The 16,258-nt window shown below is 44.0% G+C and overlaps 1 protein-coding gene across 4 annotated transcripts in view; it reads left to right on the top strand.

The window, feature by feature from the left end:
- clip2 (CAP-GLY domain containing linker protein 2) overlaps positions 1 to 16,258 on the top strand; it is a 145,456-nt gene that overhangs the window by 4,595 nt on the left and 124,603 nt on the right. The gene's annotated exons all lie outside the window — the stretch shown is intronic.

The following is a 16,258-nucleotide window of genomic DNA, read 5'->3' on the forward strand; positions in this document are numbered from 1 at the left end:
GTTTGCTTTTTTTTTCCCCTTCACACCCGTCTTGCATCAAATCTGACGCCTACAAATGCACAATTGGCATTGAGCCCTGTTGTAGGGTAAATTTACACGGAGATGGAACTATGTCTGTTACTTGAGCTTCTGAGCTATTACTGAGATTAACTTGCCTATCATAATGTGGCTCAGTATCAAATTTTGTTTAATGATGCTGCTTTTGGAGGCTTTGCTATGTTAGAGGTGCTCGTTGAATACCAGTTAGTGTTGTTATCAATAACTGAACAGTGACATATCCTCCAACTTAACGCACTGTGACCATTTTGTAATTTCCTAATCACATTTTTTGTTTAGAAGTTAATTAGAGAATACGAGGTAAAAAGTCTTGACCCCCCAGTCAGCCTGCCCGTGGAATGTTCTGCATCACACTGCATGACAGGCAGGTTTCATTCAATGAGACGTAGACGCTTGTAAGATTGACTAATTTACTCTTACTGGTTGAAATTTGGATTCTGCACCAGGACTAATTTGATGCAGAAATTTAGTGGAATGATAGAGAGTATGCATTATGAGGAGAGACTAAGGAAGCTAGGGCTTTACTCTTTGGAGAGAAGGAGGATGAGAGGAGATATGATATAGGTGTACAAAATATTAAGAGGAATAGATAGAGTGGACAGCCGGCGCCTCTTTCCCAGGGCACCAATGCTCAATACAAGAGGGCATGGCTTTAAGGTAATGGGTGGGAAGTTCAAGGGAGATATCAAAGAGAGGTTTTTTACCCAGAGAGTGGTTGGGGCATGGAATGCGCTGCCTGGGGTGGTGGTGGAGGCAGGTACATTGGTCAAATTCAAGAGATTGCTGGATAAACATACGGAGGAATTTAAAATAGAGGGATATGTGGGAGGAAAGGGTTAGATAGTCTTAGGCGAGATTTAAAGGTTGGCACAACGTTGTGGGCCGAAGGGCCTGTGTTGTGCTGTACTGTTCTATGATTCTATGAATACATTTATTTCTCTTGTGGGACTTAACTGGACAGTTAAATATGTTGTCACCTGCCAGGGATATTCCAAACCAATATTCCTGGACAGTTGAATATGTTGTCACCTCTCAGGAATGTTGGTCTGGAATATCCCTGGCGCAGCTCATCACACATGTAGACCCCTTGCCAACCAACCAAATTCACTCTTATCTTGAGTGGGTTCCCCTGGTGTTCCTCAAGAAGCTGGCTCTGAGCTGAGCAGCAAGGCTCAGTGAGGAGGGCATTCACAAACGCAGAGTCAGAGAAAGAGTACAACACAGAAACAGGTCCTTTTGTCCACCGAGTCCTCACCAACCATCAACCACATGTTTTGTTCTCCCCGCATTCTCCCCAAAGTCTACCACTCCCCTACATGCCAGGGGCAATTTACAAAGGCTGATTAACCTACCAACCCGCACTTCTTTGGGACATGGGAGGAGACTGGAGCACCCGGAGGAAAACCATGCTGTCACAGGGAGAACGTGCAAACTCCACACAGACAGTACCCGAGGTCAGGATTCAACCCGAGTCTCTGGCGCTGTGAAGCAGTAGCTCTACATCCTGCGCCACTGCACTGCCCTTCAATCAAGAACTATTAAAAATTAAATATACAATTAAACTATGAAAAGATTACATGTTTTAATAGTATGTTTAATAGTGGCATTTTGGATCAATATGTTTACCACAGTAAAAAGGCTTCTATTAAGTTCAAATATGACATTCAAGGTGACTATAACTATGGTTTGCAATCCCTCTTCATCCTTCTCAACTTGCCTGCAGCCTTTGATATAGTTGGCCACACCATCTTCCTCCATTATCTTTCCTACAATATCTATCATTTATGGCAAGAGAATCAGCTGCCATAGCTTTTCTTCACACTCATTCTATGTTACCTCTGGTGTCCCTCAAGAATCTGTTCCCATTTCTCATCTGCATGCTGCCCTTTGACCACATGGTCCAAAACACGTCAGGTTCCACTGACAACATGAAGCTCCACCTCCCTTGGCCCCTCCAGTGTCAGGCAGGTTGTAGTGGATGAGCAGAAACTTCCTCCAACCAAACAAAAGGAAAATCAAAGTTATTGTTTTGGATCACATCCCTCTCAGTGGCAAGTGTTGACGACGAACCAGTCTGCCACCAGTCAGATATCTGCATCATCATTAAGACTACCTTCTTCCTCTCGTCTTGTCCCTGCTCATTTGCTGCTGAAACCCTCTCCCGTGCCTGTTACCATAGACTTGATTTTTCTTCAGCTCTCTCAGCCATCTTCTGACACTAATCATAATCTAACTCTTGCCAAATCCAGCTCACCAAACACTCCTTACTAGTCTACAGTAGCACCCAAATTTAAAATTCTTATCCTTGCTAACCCTCCATTGCCTCACCCCTCCGTATCTCTGTAAACTCTTTTATCTCCACAAGCTCCCCAGGGTACCTGCACTGATGCAACTCGTCCTTTCTGAGCATCCCCCAATTTTACCTCTTATCCCATTGGCAGACATACCTTTAGTTGCCCAGCTTTAAAGTTTGAAATTCAATCTCTTCATCCTGCCACTCCCTTTTCTTCTTTAAAACCTCACCTGCCCTCATTTTATCTTGTGTGGGTCAGTATCAACTATTGATCCCGGGAAGCACTTTGAGATAATTTCACTTTGCTGAAGTGTCTCTCTATACATAAAACCATAAGATATAGCTGCAGATGTAGGCCATTTGGCCCATCGAGTCTACTCTGCCATTCAATCATGGCTGTTTTTTTTTCAACCCCGTTCTCCCACCTCCTCCCCTTAACCCCCTCACCAATCAGGAACCTACCAATCTCTGCCTTAAATACGCCCAATGACTTGGCCTCCACAGCCGTCTGTGGCAATGAATTCCACAGATTCACCACCCTCTGGCTGAAGTAATTCCACCTCATCTCAGTTTTAAAGGAACGTCCCTTTATTCTGAGGCTGTGCCCTTGGATCCTAGATTCTCCTACTAATGGAAACATCCTCTCCACATCCACTCTGTTCAGGCCTTTCAGTAACCAGTAGGTTTCAGTGAGATCTCCCCTTGTCTTTCTGAACTCTATCGAGTACAGGCCTAGAGCTATCAAATGCTCCTCATAGGTTAAGCCCATCATTCCTGGGATCATTCTTGTGAACCTCCTCTGGACCCTCTCCAGGGCTGGCACGTCTTTCCTTAAGTACAGGGCCGAAAATTGCTCACGGTATTCCAAATGAGGTAAGAACAGAACATATATTTCTCTGGGCCTCACCAATCAGCTGGCTTCCCAGCAGAAGAGTGCACCCGGGTGCTGCACACCAGATGAGAGGGAACTTCGTCTGCAGAGACCAGGTAGGCTTGGACAGCCTGCTGGTGACTGGAGGCCTGTAATTTTTAAAATTGGTAAATTGGTTTATTATTGTCTCATGTACCGAGGTACAGTGAAAAACTTGTCTTGCATGCTGTTCATACAGATCAATTCATTACAACAATGCATTGAGGTAGTACCCGGTAAAACAATAACAGGGTGCAGAATAAAGTGTTACAGTTACAGAGGAAGTGCAGTACAGGTAGACAATAAAGTGCAAGGTCATAAGGAGGTAGATTGTGAGGTCAGAATCCATCTTCTATTACTAAGTAACAGTTCAATAGTCTTATTACAGTGGGATAGAAGCCGTCCTTGAGCCTGGTGGTATGTGCTTTCAGGCTTTTGTATCTTCTGCCTGATGGGAGAGGGGGGGAAGAGAGAATGTCCGGGGTGGGTGGGGTCTTTGATTATGTTGGCTGCTTCCCCGAGGCAGCGAGAAGTGTAGACAGAGTCCATGGAGGGGAGGCTGGTTTCTGTGATGTGCTGGGCTATGTCCACAACTCTCTGCAGTTTCTTGCGGTCCTGGGCAGAGCAGTTGCCATACCAAGCCGTGATGCATCGGGATAGGCTGTTTTTTATGGTGCGTCGATAAAAATTGGTGAGGGTCAAAGGGGACATGCCAAATTTCTTTAGCCTCCTGAGGAAGTAGAGGTTGACCACAATGGTTCCACAGTCAGAAAATTAAGAGTTCAAATCTCCCTCCAAGTACTTTAGCACATGGTTCTGTCATGAGGTGTTGCTGCACTGACAGAGTTGGCGTCTTTCAGATGACACCTCAAACTGAGGTGCTGTCTGTTCTCACAAGCTGATGGGAAACATCCCTCAGCCGCATTCAAGAAAAAGAGATTTGTCCTAGTCAATATGTACCCCTCAACCCACATCATTGAGACTATCTAAGACTATAACATTACTGTTTTTGGGAGCTTGCTGTGTGCAAATTGGTTGCCACTTGACAACAGTGACTGCAAATGCAGTACTTGACTGACCATAAATTGCTTTCAGACTGGAGAGGTGTGGTAGCACAAGAGAGAGGCCAGGGCAGAATTATGGGAACGTTACCAGAGTTGGATAATTATAGTTTTGAAGAAAGATTGGCTGTGTTGGTATTGTTTTCTCTACAAAGGAGGGTGAGGGAGTTTTAATTAAATGGTGTACAATTACGGGAAACCAAAAAGGACCTGTTTCCCTTGCAGGAGGATTGATATCGAAAGGGTGCAGATTTATGGGAATATGTAGAAAGATTAGAGGAGAGCTGAGGACTTTGTTTGGAGCTGTTGGAATTTGGAACTTGCTGTCTGAAAGGGTAAGGGAGGCAGAAGCCCTCATTAAAAAGGCCTGGATGAGCACCTATTGTGTTGTAATCTAAAGCTATAAGCTGAGAAATGGGAAGCAACAGCTGCCTGAGTAGGCCTTTTTTAGTCAGCATGGACATGACGGGCTGAAAGGCCTCCTTTGTGCGGTAATTTTCTATGATTCTTTTACCACCTTCATTACCAGTGCTATTGCTTAACATCTGTCAAGGTTCGCAAACACCTGGGTACCATCTCCATGGGCACCGGTTCTGTGCTTGAAATTATACTCAGAATAACTTTGGTGGGGTGGCATTGAGGGGAGAGATTTTCTTTGTCTTCTGTTATACCTAGATCACACTGAAGTATTGAGCAGTAATGAAAGCCTAGCAACTGGGCTTAACATGGAGAGTATGAGAAGCTGTTATGAGAGAGAGGAGGAGTGGGATCCATCTGGTAGTGCATCAGACCATAGCTGTACAGTCTATGAGGCACGAAGTAGAACTTCTTTCCTGTTTGCTTCAGTGTGGGAGTGTCTGCGAATATTTTTATTTCAGAATCAGGTTTATTATCACTGACTTGTATGTCAAAAAATTAATTGTTTTGTGGCAGCAGTACAGTGCAAAGACATAAAATTACTATAAATTACAAAATAAATAAATAGTGCAAAGAAAAGGAATAACAAGGTAGAGTTTATGGGTTCATGGACTGTTCAGAAATCTGATGGTGGAGGGGAAGAAGCTGTTCCTAAATCATTGAGTGTGGGTCTTCAGGCTCCTGTAACTCCTCCCGGATGGCAGTAGGGCATGCCCTGGATGGTGAGGGTCCTTAGTGATGGATGCTGCCTTCTTGAGGCACCATCTGTTGAAGATGTCCTCGATGGTGGGGAGGATTGTGCCCGTGATGGAGCTGGCTGAGTTTACAACCCTCTGCAGCCTTTTGCGATCCTGTGCATTGGAGCCTCCATATCAGGCAGTGATGCAACCAGTCAGAATGCTCTCCACCATACATCTATAGAAATTTGCAAGAGTCTTTGGTGAAATACTAAATCTCCTCAAACTCCTAATGAAGCAGAGCCGCTGGTGTGCTTTAGATGAATGTTTGATGAATGGCATGTGGTATACTGCACCAAGGCTGGATCTGATAATTTTAACCCCTCTGAAAATCATATGTGTGAACTTCGCCAGTATAACATCATAAAGTGAGTCTCCCCATTGGGGTACTCAGTCAGACCACAGCACCTTCTGTTCATATGGTGTTATCATCATTCCTATGGCAATACTGATATAATTGTGAGCTACCAGTCATAAGAATGGCAGTCATAAGAGGAGCTCAGAGGCACCATTACCCTCCACAGTCAGCCGCTCTTCTTCCCCTTAGAAATGGCCGTAGTCACACTTTCACTGACTTCAACACTTACCTGTTTATATTGTATTTTACATTCAGTAAATCTGCCTCACCTTTCCTGTCCTTCAAACTCCTCGGTCATGGTTCCGCATAAATAACAAAGAAGCTCTCCAGGAACATAGAAACAGCTGTCAGCAGCTTCAATGACTTTTGAATGAACATTGCCCAGAAATTCAATTGTAAAATGCCCTTTTATCGGCTTTGCAACTGAAGATTGTTTTTTTTTGTCTCTGAAGTAAGATGTGATAACCTTTTCCATGACACTTCGGATACGAGCAGGCTCCTGTGACCATGAATCAGCCATGTGGCCTTGACTTGATTTCCATGACAGATCACATAGGGTGATGTCATTCCTTGTGTGAGTGTCCTTTTGGAGTGGTGTGGGGTAACTTGGACTCCGTTGTTCTGGGACTGAGTGTCCATAGATACCCCTGGGACAACTGAAGTGCCTGCCATGAAGTGAATTATTCACCTTCATCCTATGGGTCCCACCCCAACAGCTAGACTCCCCAGTGGCAGAGCACTGGTGTGAAGAGAGGGGGGATACAATTTGCAGGATTTTATTCCAGGACTGACATCGATTTCCCTTCCACATCCCGATGTCCAATCTGGACAGCCTCCTCCAACCCCACCATCACACAGCACCCAGATCTCATCCCATCTCTGATCTGCTGCCCCCACCCTTCCCAGATTTTCCATCACATTGAAACAACTGTTCCTAGTTGTTATTCTCCCCAACCGCTCCACCGCATCTCCAATCCCACAGTCTCCTTCTTCCAACCCCTACCTCAGCAACGGCTGGACCTGTGGCCACTGACCATCCTGAGCCAAGCCTCCTTCAGTGCCAAAAACGTGCAGCTCCTGGTTAGTTGCTGAGCCTTTTGATGGAGGGCTTCCATTGGTGTCCCATTTCTGCATCCATCTATTGCACCCTTCAGGAGCACTAGAACTTCCAGGCCCCAGTGCTTACTTAACAACAATGAGTCTGTGTAGGGACATGCACACATGCCGTACATGGTATATTGGTGCTCGTTCTATAAAGCAATAAATCCTTTGACTAGGTGAGAAAGTATTTTTGGGAAGTCCAATATTTTTTGTTGGATTCCTTTTGATCTATAGTCAGTCGTTTAAATTGGCAGTAGTTATCAGGTTTGCCCACTTAAGGTCACTTTCTTGCCAGGAGCACGGACAATATTGAGGTATTCCCAGTTAATTCACTTCCGTAAAAACGTGCTGAGTTCTGCTCAGCAGCAGCCGCTGACGCCCAACATATCTCAGATGTCCACACGTGCACATGAGTCCTGAAGAAGGGTCCTTACCCGAAATGTTGACGGCCTGCTTTTCTCCACGGATGCTGCCTGGCCTGCTGAGTTCCTCCAGCATCATCGTGTTTTTCATTTCAATTCCAGCATCTGCAGTCCTTTGTTTCTCCACACATGCACGTTGAAACCCTGAAGTCCAAATAGAGTTGAAGCTCAGCTGACCACACATTCGCCCTGTAGCTCCACTGCTAGACTCCCCAGTGGCAGAGCACTGGTGTGAAGAGAGGGGGGGATACAATTTGCAGGATTTTATTCCAGGACTGACATACGAATGATGACCTCAAATCTCTGGAATGGGGTTTCCATCCTTGTGGAGGAAAAAGAGCAAGTGCTTGAGATTTTCCTTTATGCTATAAGGCCAGGTCATGTTTAATCCAGTTTACTGTTCGTACACTGTCCCCTCACTAATCCTTAACTGCACTTACCTGCTGTGGCGCCGGAGGATGGGCTGTCAGGACCTTACACGAGGGAGAGTGGGTTGCAAGTGGCAACTCTGCCTCAGACAATTCTTAAATGTCTTTGACTACCAGAGATACTTAAAAAGTTTTTGAAAAGCCTTTAACTGTGGCCAGCTGTCAAAAGGTTATTAGGGTGTTCTGGGGGTGAGCATCAGTGAGGGGATGTTGGAAATCTAAGCTGACCCTCCAGTGAGGAATTGCTGACTCTTGGATGGGAAGTTAGAACGGTGCACTGCCTGTTTTTCCCCCAAGCATTATTTCAAAGGAGAGTGGGCGAATTTACTCCAGTGTCCCGGCTAATATGCATTCTTGAAACAGGTTCTGCAAAACGCATCATTTTTGTAGATGGTGGGAGCTTGCTGTGCACTACATTCTCTACAGCAGTGTCCAGGCTTCAGAGTACAGTGGCTGTAAAGTGCTGTGGTAAATCCTGAGAAACGTTTCCACTGCCCCACCACCTCTCCCCACCCCTGCCCCCCCACCAGCACTACCCCACATTACCCCAAGGTCAAATCCAGGGTCAGAACCCGAAACATACACCATCCCTTTGCCTCTACAGATGCTGCTTGACCCATTTGTTTTCTCCAGCAGTCATGCTCCAGAAATCATGGGGTATGCTTTATTAAAAAAGTTTATCTATTGTAGAGTTTTTTAATTATAAAATGTATTATAAAGTCTTTCTTCCTTTATGTCTTCCTCTCGTTAAGCATCGTACAACCATCTTCCCATCTTATTTAACTTACCCCATCAACAGATCCCTCTATTCCTTCCTCCCTCATGCTTACTGAGCTCCCTTTAAGTTTTACAACAATAATTAGCTCAATTGTTAAATGTACTGGTGTGTTTCATGTTCTCACAACCTTAGTTAAAGTCAACACCATAATGAATTGTATTACTGAAAGATGGAATGAACGAGGTGTTTAAAGTTCTCAAAGCATTTGTTAGGGCAAATACCAAGAAATTATCTTTTCTTTCTTATAGGGAAATCAAAAGGCTATGATCTTAAATTTAATAAAGGTCATCTAGAAGGGAAGTGAAAAAGTGCATTTTTAAACAATTGACAGTAGAAATCTCAAAATTTCCCCCCCGAAAGGCTGTGGTTGGTGGGATAAAACCAACATCAATGGGCCATTTACACAATAAGTATCAAGGGATATGGCAACGCATCAGTTAAATAGAATTGAAGTACAGTGAAACCATGATTTAGAATTTTAGGAGACTGCTGATACTGACTCTTTGACTTGGAACCTGTATTTTGACCCCAAAAGTAGTTCAAATCTCCAGAACACATCCAGCCCTTACTGTCTGGATTATCCACTTTAAGGAAGGATTGGTTGGAAATCTTTACTTGGTCAATATGGAAGTTCAGGAACCCTTGGCCAGTCACTGTTTGATCCTCTGGATCATATCAACCCAAGAGTAGCCATAATCCTCAAAGCCTCCAATTCTCCTTTTTCCCACATAACTCTTGCAATAATCTTGTGATATTATCACATGTTTCAACAGGGTTTATAACTGATAACAGTGTCACACCAGCACTGCAAAGCACTGTTTTAATTTTTAAGTGTATATGTTGAGACGTTCAACTTTCTGTGAAGGCTTAGTTTAAAAAAAATCCATTTATGTGCACATTTTAGAACTTAATTACTTTTAAAATATTTTAATATGCGTATCATGAAAATGCTTTTTAAAAGCCCTATGTCCAAGCTCCCACATTGTCAAATTTCTCATAAGGTCCTTTCTTATAAAGGGGTCCGGTATGATGGGACTTCCCCTAGGAAGTAGAGAATGAAAAACTCCCTCTTTAGGTCTTTTCAAATGTTATTGCCATTTTGACATGAAATGCCTTACAAACTTTAAACTGTACCTTGATCCAGAGCCAGCTCATTTGATAATGTAATTTCATTAATGTTAAGAAAAGCATAAAGTAAACAGCCCTTTCAAATGTTGGATTTCAACTATTCTAGATACTTGCCCCTTTAGCGTACTGGCCTTGGGAGACTTATTGGCTGAACCATGGATGATATTAGTGAGATCCTTCTGATACCTTATCTAGTAAGCAGCTGTTAGTTCTGGTTTAGGACTGAATGTGCAGCTGTTGTAATGGAGAACAAGTAAGTTTGTAACTAAATCGATACAGACCAATGAACAAATACAGTATCTAAGGCCCTGGAGTTCATTTCAGCCATGTCGAAAATGCTTGGTATAATATCAGAATACCAGGGTTGAATGAAGACAGTAATTCTTCCAGTTTAATTTTTCTTTTAAATTTGTCATTCACAAAGTAAGTGGGCTATGACCTCCATTAAATTGACGGAGAAAGGGCTTTGAGAGGAGTGCACTTATCATTCAGACTAGAACAGGGCAATAGTCATTTCCGCTACACTTGTTTTTTGATTCATGTTCCAGCCTGTGTCTGTACCATTACGGGTTTGAAAGACTCAGAATGAATCACTGAGCAAAAGCCCTTCACCCATGCCATGGACAATTAATCAACCAAAAACAAATCACTCTTGTTCTCTTTTCTAATCATTTATTATTGCCTTGGGTCTCTCTCCAATGCAGCTTGCGGACAACAAACAATACTTCACCCCAAGGAAAACGTGGTTTTCAATAAACTGTATGAATTAGTAGAATACAAAAAAAAATCCCAATACTTTTGGAATGGAAGAGCACTGACATGACCCTTGTTTGTCCTTCTAAAATGCCTCATTACACTCTGGAGTACTGAATGACATTGTAGTAAAGAGATCAGTTCTGGGGAATGGGAACGCAGCGTCAGATGGCAGGTTTAACGTGATCTCTCCATTCTATCTGGAATGGGTTAAAGTGGCAAACACCATAATTTAGTACAAGCAAATCAAGTTTGCACAGTGTAATGTCTGCTGTTGTGAATAACAACAACAACTTGAATTTATGTAGCAACTTTAACATAATACATCTTGGGGTGGTTCACAGGAATGTTATCGTAAAAAAAGCTGATGCCCAGTCACATAAGGAGAATTTAGGACAGAGGCCCAGGAATTAGGCCAAAGAGATAGGTTTTAAAATGCATTGGAGGGGTAGAGTGAATTGGGGATGAAGGCCTTGAGAGAGTCTGCATAGCTGAAGGAAACAAAGGAGGCGTGAATGAAATGAGAGATGAACACAAAGCCAAAGCTTGAGGTGCTCAGATGACTTGAAGGCTGGAAGAGGGAGCTTTAGGGATAAGGCCACAAAAGGATTACAAAAAAGGATATTTGCTGCTGGTTTTCATGACATTTACATACACATTGATTAAAAAAGAGTTCTCCAACGTACTTCATTTGGAGAACTTTTTTCAATCGTCAGTGTGAGGAATAGACAGCCTAGGGAATGGAGTACTTTCCACTGTTTACATCCGGGGCTGATGTTTCTGAGTATCCCACTGTATCTCAGACCTGTGCAATCTCTCATATTTAATGTGCTTCTTTTTCATTTTTCCTGTCAGACTGGACAACTTTGCATTTTCCCACATGATGCTCCATTTACCAGGAACTAGTAGGTGCCTGGAACAGGCTGCTGAGCGTAGTGGTAGTGTCTTGCACTGTACTGCTGCCACAAACCTACAGACTTCATGACATATGTCAGTGATAATAAACCTGATTTTGATCAGATACGATAGTGGCACTTAAGAGCTGTTTGACACATGAATGTGCAGGGGATGGAGGGATGCGGATCATGCACAGGCAGAAAAAATTTAGCTTGATTTGGCATCGTGTTCGGTGCAGACATTGTGGGCTATAGGGTCTGTTCCTGTGCTGTACTGTTCTATGGTCTATGTAAGGACTTGCCCAATGCTCACATAGGCTAACAGTGATTAAAGTAGGCTGAAATATGTACCTTCTATTTATAATTTAAATCAAGAAGCTCTGACTAAGCGGAACTGATCTAACTCATCAAAGTCCACGGTCCCAAACAGTGGGAGGGGCCAGGATCAACTCTTCAGAACATTCCAATGTGGTGCACTGTGCATTAGTGGGAGATGGGAGTCGATGCACATAATTCTGAATGCTGCCATTTGGACCAGCCAAGGGGAAACCTGACACTTCTTCTGTGTCAACTGAGGAAAAAGCTCACTGCAGTTGACAGAAACATCTTGTGATCACCGCACCAACTTTGGGCAGAGAGAGGGAGTGAGTTGAAGTCCTGCCAATCGTTACTCTGTTCTGAAACACAGGATCAGGCTTGTTTGTGACATCACCCATTCCCCTGCACCTCCCCACCTTATCCCAAGGTCCAATTCCAGGTCACAACCCAAAATGTAGACCATCCCCTTGCTTCCACAGATGTTGCTTCATCCACTAGATTCTTCCAGCAGTTTAATTTTTGCTCCAGATTCCAGCATCTGTTATCTCCAAGGTCAAATATCTCATACAACTTTGGAGTAGATCGTCACATAAAGAATGTCCTTTCGGATGATACGTGAATGAAATGTTAGTAGATCCATACTACGACTTTAAAGTTCGAGATTTTTTTTCTATTTGTACTTCACCCCACCACTCCTCCCCCAACTTCCCTGAAAGGTCATTCTCAGGGGGTGAAGCAGCTACCTGCCTGAGAGAGACATCGAAGTCGTTGCGGTGAAGGACCCCCCTCTCGTTCATTTGGTGGTAATCGAAAGGCAGGAGGTTCTGCCGTGGGAGCAGCGCTGCGCTGCTGCATGGTCAGTCAGCTGATCTCTTTGCTAAAAGCAATTAGCGTGGCCCAGAGCAACACGCGCATCACAGCCAGATCACACCCTCCTCCAGTTATCCAGCCACGCCTGAAGTAGAAAAGGAAGGGGGAGAAAAGTTATTGTAAAACAGAGAAGAGGAGGGAATGAAGGAAGGGAGAAAGAGAAAGCAGGAACAAGAGTAAGAAAAGGGGAATAAGAACATCGAACAGTACAGCACAGGAAGAGGCCCTTCGGCCCACAATGTTGTGCCAAATTAATTAAGCTAATTACGCCTAATTAAATTAATCCCTTCTTTTTTAAATTACATTTTTTTTAAATTTTAAATTTTATTTACAGCGCGGTAACAGGCCCTTCCGGCCCAACGAGTCCGCGCCGCCCATTTTAAACCCAAATTAACCTACCCGTACGTCTTTTGCAATGTGGGAGGAAACCAGAGCTCCCGGAGGAAAGCCACGCAGGCACGGGGAGAACGTACAAACTCCTTACAGACAGCGACGGGAATCAAATCCCGATCGCTGACGCTGTAATAGCATTGCGCTAACTGCTACGCTACCGTGCCGCCCCACAATGTCTGCCTACACAATGTCCATATCCCTCCCTTCTCTGTATATTCATGTGCCTATCCAAGAGCCTCTTAAATGCCTCTATTGTATCTGCCTCCAACAACACCCCTGGCAGCGCATTCCAGGCACCCACCACTCTCTGTGTAAAAACTTGCCTCGCACATCTCTTTTGAACTTACCCCTTCCCCACCGTAAATGCATGCCCTCTAGTATTAGACATTTCAACCCTGGGAAAAAGATCCTGGCTGTCTACTCTATCTGTGCCTCTCATAATCTGATAAACTTCGATCAGGTCTCCCCTCAGCCTCCTTCGCTAAAGAGAAAACAATCCTAGTTTGTCTCACCTCCAAGAAAGGAAGGAAATGGTTGTATGATAGAAAGGGGGAGAGTAGAGAGGGAAGGTAAATTGTCCCAGCAGGGAGGGGGAGAAATCAAATGAAAATCAAATAAAAACAGAAATGCTGGAAAAGCTCAGCTGGTCAGGCGATGTCTGTGGAAAGAGAAACAGAGCTAACATTTCAGGTCTGAGGTCCTTCATCGGAGCCCTTCATTAATAAAGACATCAAAAGTGCAATATGTGAGTTCTCAATTGCTGAAATGCTCTTTTAGTATTTCTTTCTGCTGATTACCTTATGTTAGTTTTCGAGCATGCAACTGCTGGTTTGCTTTTTTTTTAGAATGCTGTATCTGTATTTTCTTTACTTTGGTTTCCCAGTTTTGTTTTGTTTCTCTGACTCAGTTTCCTCAGTGAAGGGAATGTCAGTATTCAGCAATTTACCACTCCAGTTACTGTCCAATAAACTCATCCTTTTAATATAGAAAAGATCAAAACTCCCAAGTCTACAGAGCACAGTGATCATGTCAAATTAAACATGGTGTCAAAAGGCAATGTTATCTTAAGATTTTCAGGATTTCCATTGGAGGAAAATGAGCAGACAGATTCCGAGGTGTTTTACAAGGTCTAAAGTGTCATAGAGTCACAGAGCCACACAGCACAGAAAGTGGCCCTTTGGCCAAATTTGTCCATGCAGTAATCCCAGTTGCCTGCATTAGGCCTGTATCCCTCTACTCCTTGAGCAACACACAAAGTGCTGGAGGAACTCAGCAGGTCAGGCAGCAACTATGGAAGGAAATGGACAGTTGGTGTTTTGGACTCCAGCATCTGCAGTCTCTTGTGTCCTTTCCTATCCAAGTACCTGTCCAAATGGCTTTTAAATGTTGTAACTGTTTCTACCTCTACCACCTCCTCTGGCAGCTTCTTCCATGTTCCCACTATCCTTTGTGCGAAAAATCTACACCTCAGATCTCTTTTAATTTCTTCCCTCTCTCCTTGAACCTGTGTCCCCCCAGTTTTAGACTGCCTGACCATTGGGAACAAAAAAAGCTGTGACGATCTACCCTGTCTATGCCTCTCATAATCTTAGAAAACCTTTATAAGGTCACTCCTCAACCTCCTACACTTCACTGAGAACAATCCAAGCCCTCCAATCTCTCCTTGTAACTATAGCCCTCCACTCCAGGCAATGTCCTGCACACTCTTTGTTGCTACCATATCCTTCCTGTAGTGTGGCAACTAGAACTGTGCACAATACTCCAAGTGCAGCCTAAGCAACACTTTGTACAGCTGCGACATGACGCCCCAACCCTAAAACTCAATGCCTTGGCCAAGCCTTCTTCGCTACCCTATCCATGTGTTGCAATTTTCAGGGAACCATGAACTTGCACCCCAAGGTCTCTCTTTATATCAACACTGCTAAGATCCCTGTGATTGACAGTATACGTCCTGCCAGTATTTGACGTCCCAAAATGTATTACGTCACACTTGCCTGGATTAAGTTCCATCTGCCACCACTTTGCCCAACTTCCCAGCTGATATGTGCCCCAATGTGTCCTTAGGCAACCTTCTTCATGACCTACGACTCCACCATAGGTTGCTGGAGAAATTCAGACCTTTATTTTGTTGTCAATCTCTTGTGGTCGGAACCCATGCCATGAGTTTAATGGGAGGCCACCAAAGGACTATACTTCACACCAGACGTACTATGGGCGGTTTCACAGTGTGACATTGTAAAATAGAATAACAATCGGGGGAGATGTAAAACTGGCTCTAAGTTCAATGTCAACCATTTTACACCAACATATTTGAGCCAAAGCCCATCCTTGGAACGTGCAGCTGGGATTTATGGATAATTGTCTCAACCTCAGGAAAACTAGCTGGAATTACTCAGGGGCGTTCCACGTGTCCCCTTTCTAACACTATAAGCCCATCCACACAAAGACTATCTTTATTTCACCAACTAAAATTCAGAAATTGGATTCATCACCATATAGAAGTGGTTTTATCCGAGTTAGATCATGATAACTATCACTTCCGGGTGAAATCACATTCATCAGGAAGTTGGCCCGGCCACTTCACCTTGGTGTGCCCCATGTCAGTCGTGCATCTAATGACATCACGAATTGCGCCACGCTGTGCATTTTCTTCACCTTCGACGTAATTTGGATTTACTGGGTGAAAAAACTAGGAGCACTTTGTACAGGGATCGGCAGTCACATATCATTTAAAGGGTCTGTGATGTGCCATTGATCAGCCTCACTTTTCAATGCTTGGGGTGACAACCCACATCACTGGTTGCTACTTGCTGTGATCTCTGTCCCTTAATCATCCTACACCTCACAGTGGGGTAGGGTCACATACAACGGGACACAATCAGGGCAGATTGTATGGGAAGTTGGCCGTGCGCACGCACGCACATACATGCGCGCGCGCGCGCGCACACACACACACACACACACACACACACAGACACAGACAGACACACACACACACACACACACACACACACACACACACACACACACACACACACACACACAGGTTGCTGTGCTTTACCCACCTCTTTGTATCTTGTCTCATCTCCACGCCAGCATTTTATGCAGCTGTTCTATGGTTTTAAGGGCTGAAGGTCTTCCCAATGATGTGGCAACTGTGACCCTTTGAATCAGCTCCTGAGGAGCACTGTCCAAGTCCCGTGTTAACACTTGATTTAATGTGTAAACTGCCATATCGCAGTTTCTAATGTAGTTTTGCCCAACTTTAGGAATGTTTGCGCGGGATCCAATTGAGCATTAACTACATTCAGCAAATGTTTAGCACATTAGAAGAGCAT

This window comes from Pristis pectinata, chromosome 21 (assembly GCF_009764475.1).
Source record: "Pristis pectinata isolate sPriPec2 chromosome 21, sPriPec2.1.pri, whole genome shotgun sequence".
Classification (NCBI taxonomy): Eukaryota; Metazoa; Chordata; class Chondrichthyes; order Rhinopristiformes; family Pristidae; genus Pristis; species Pristis pectinata.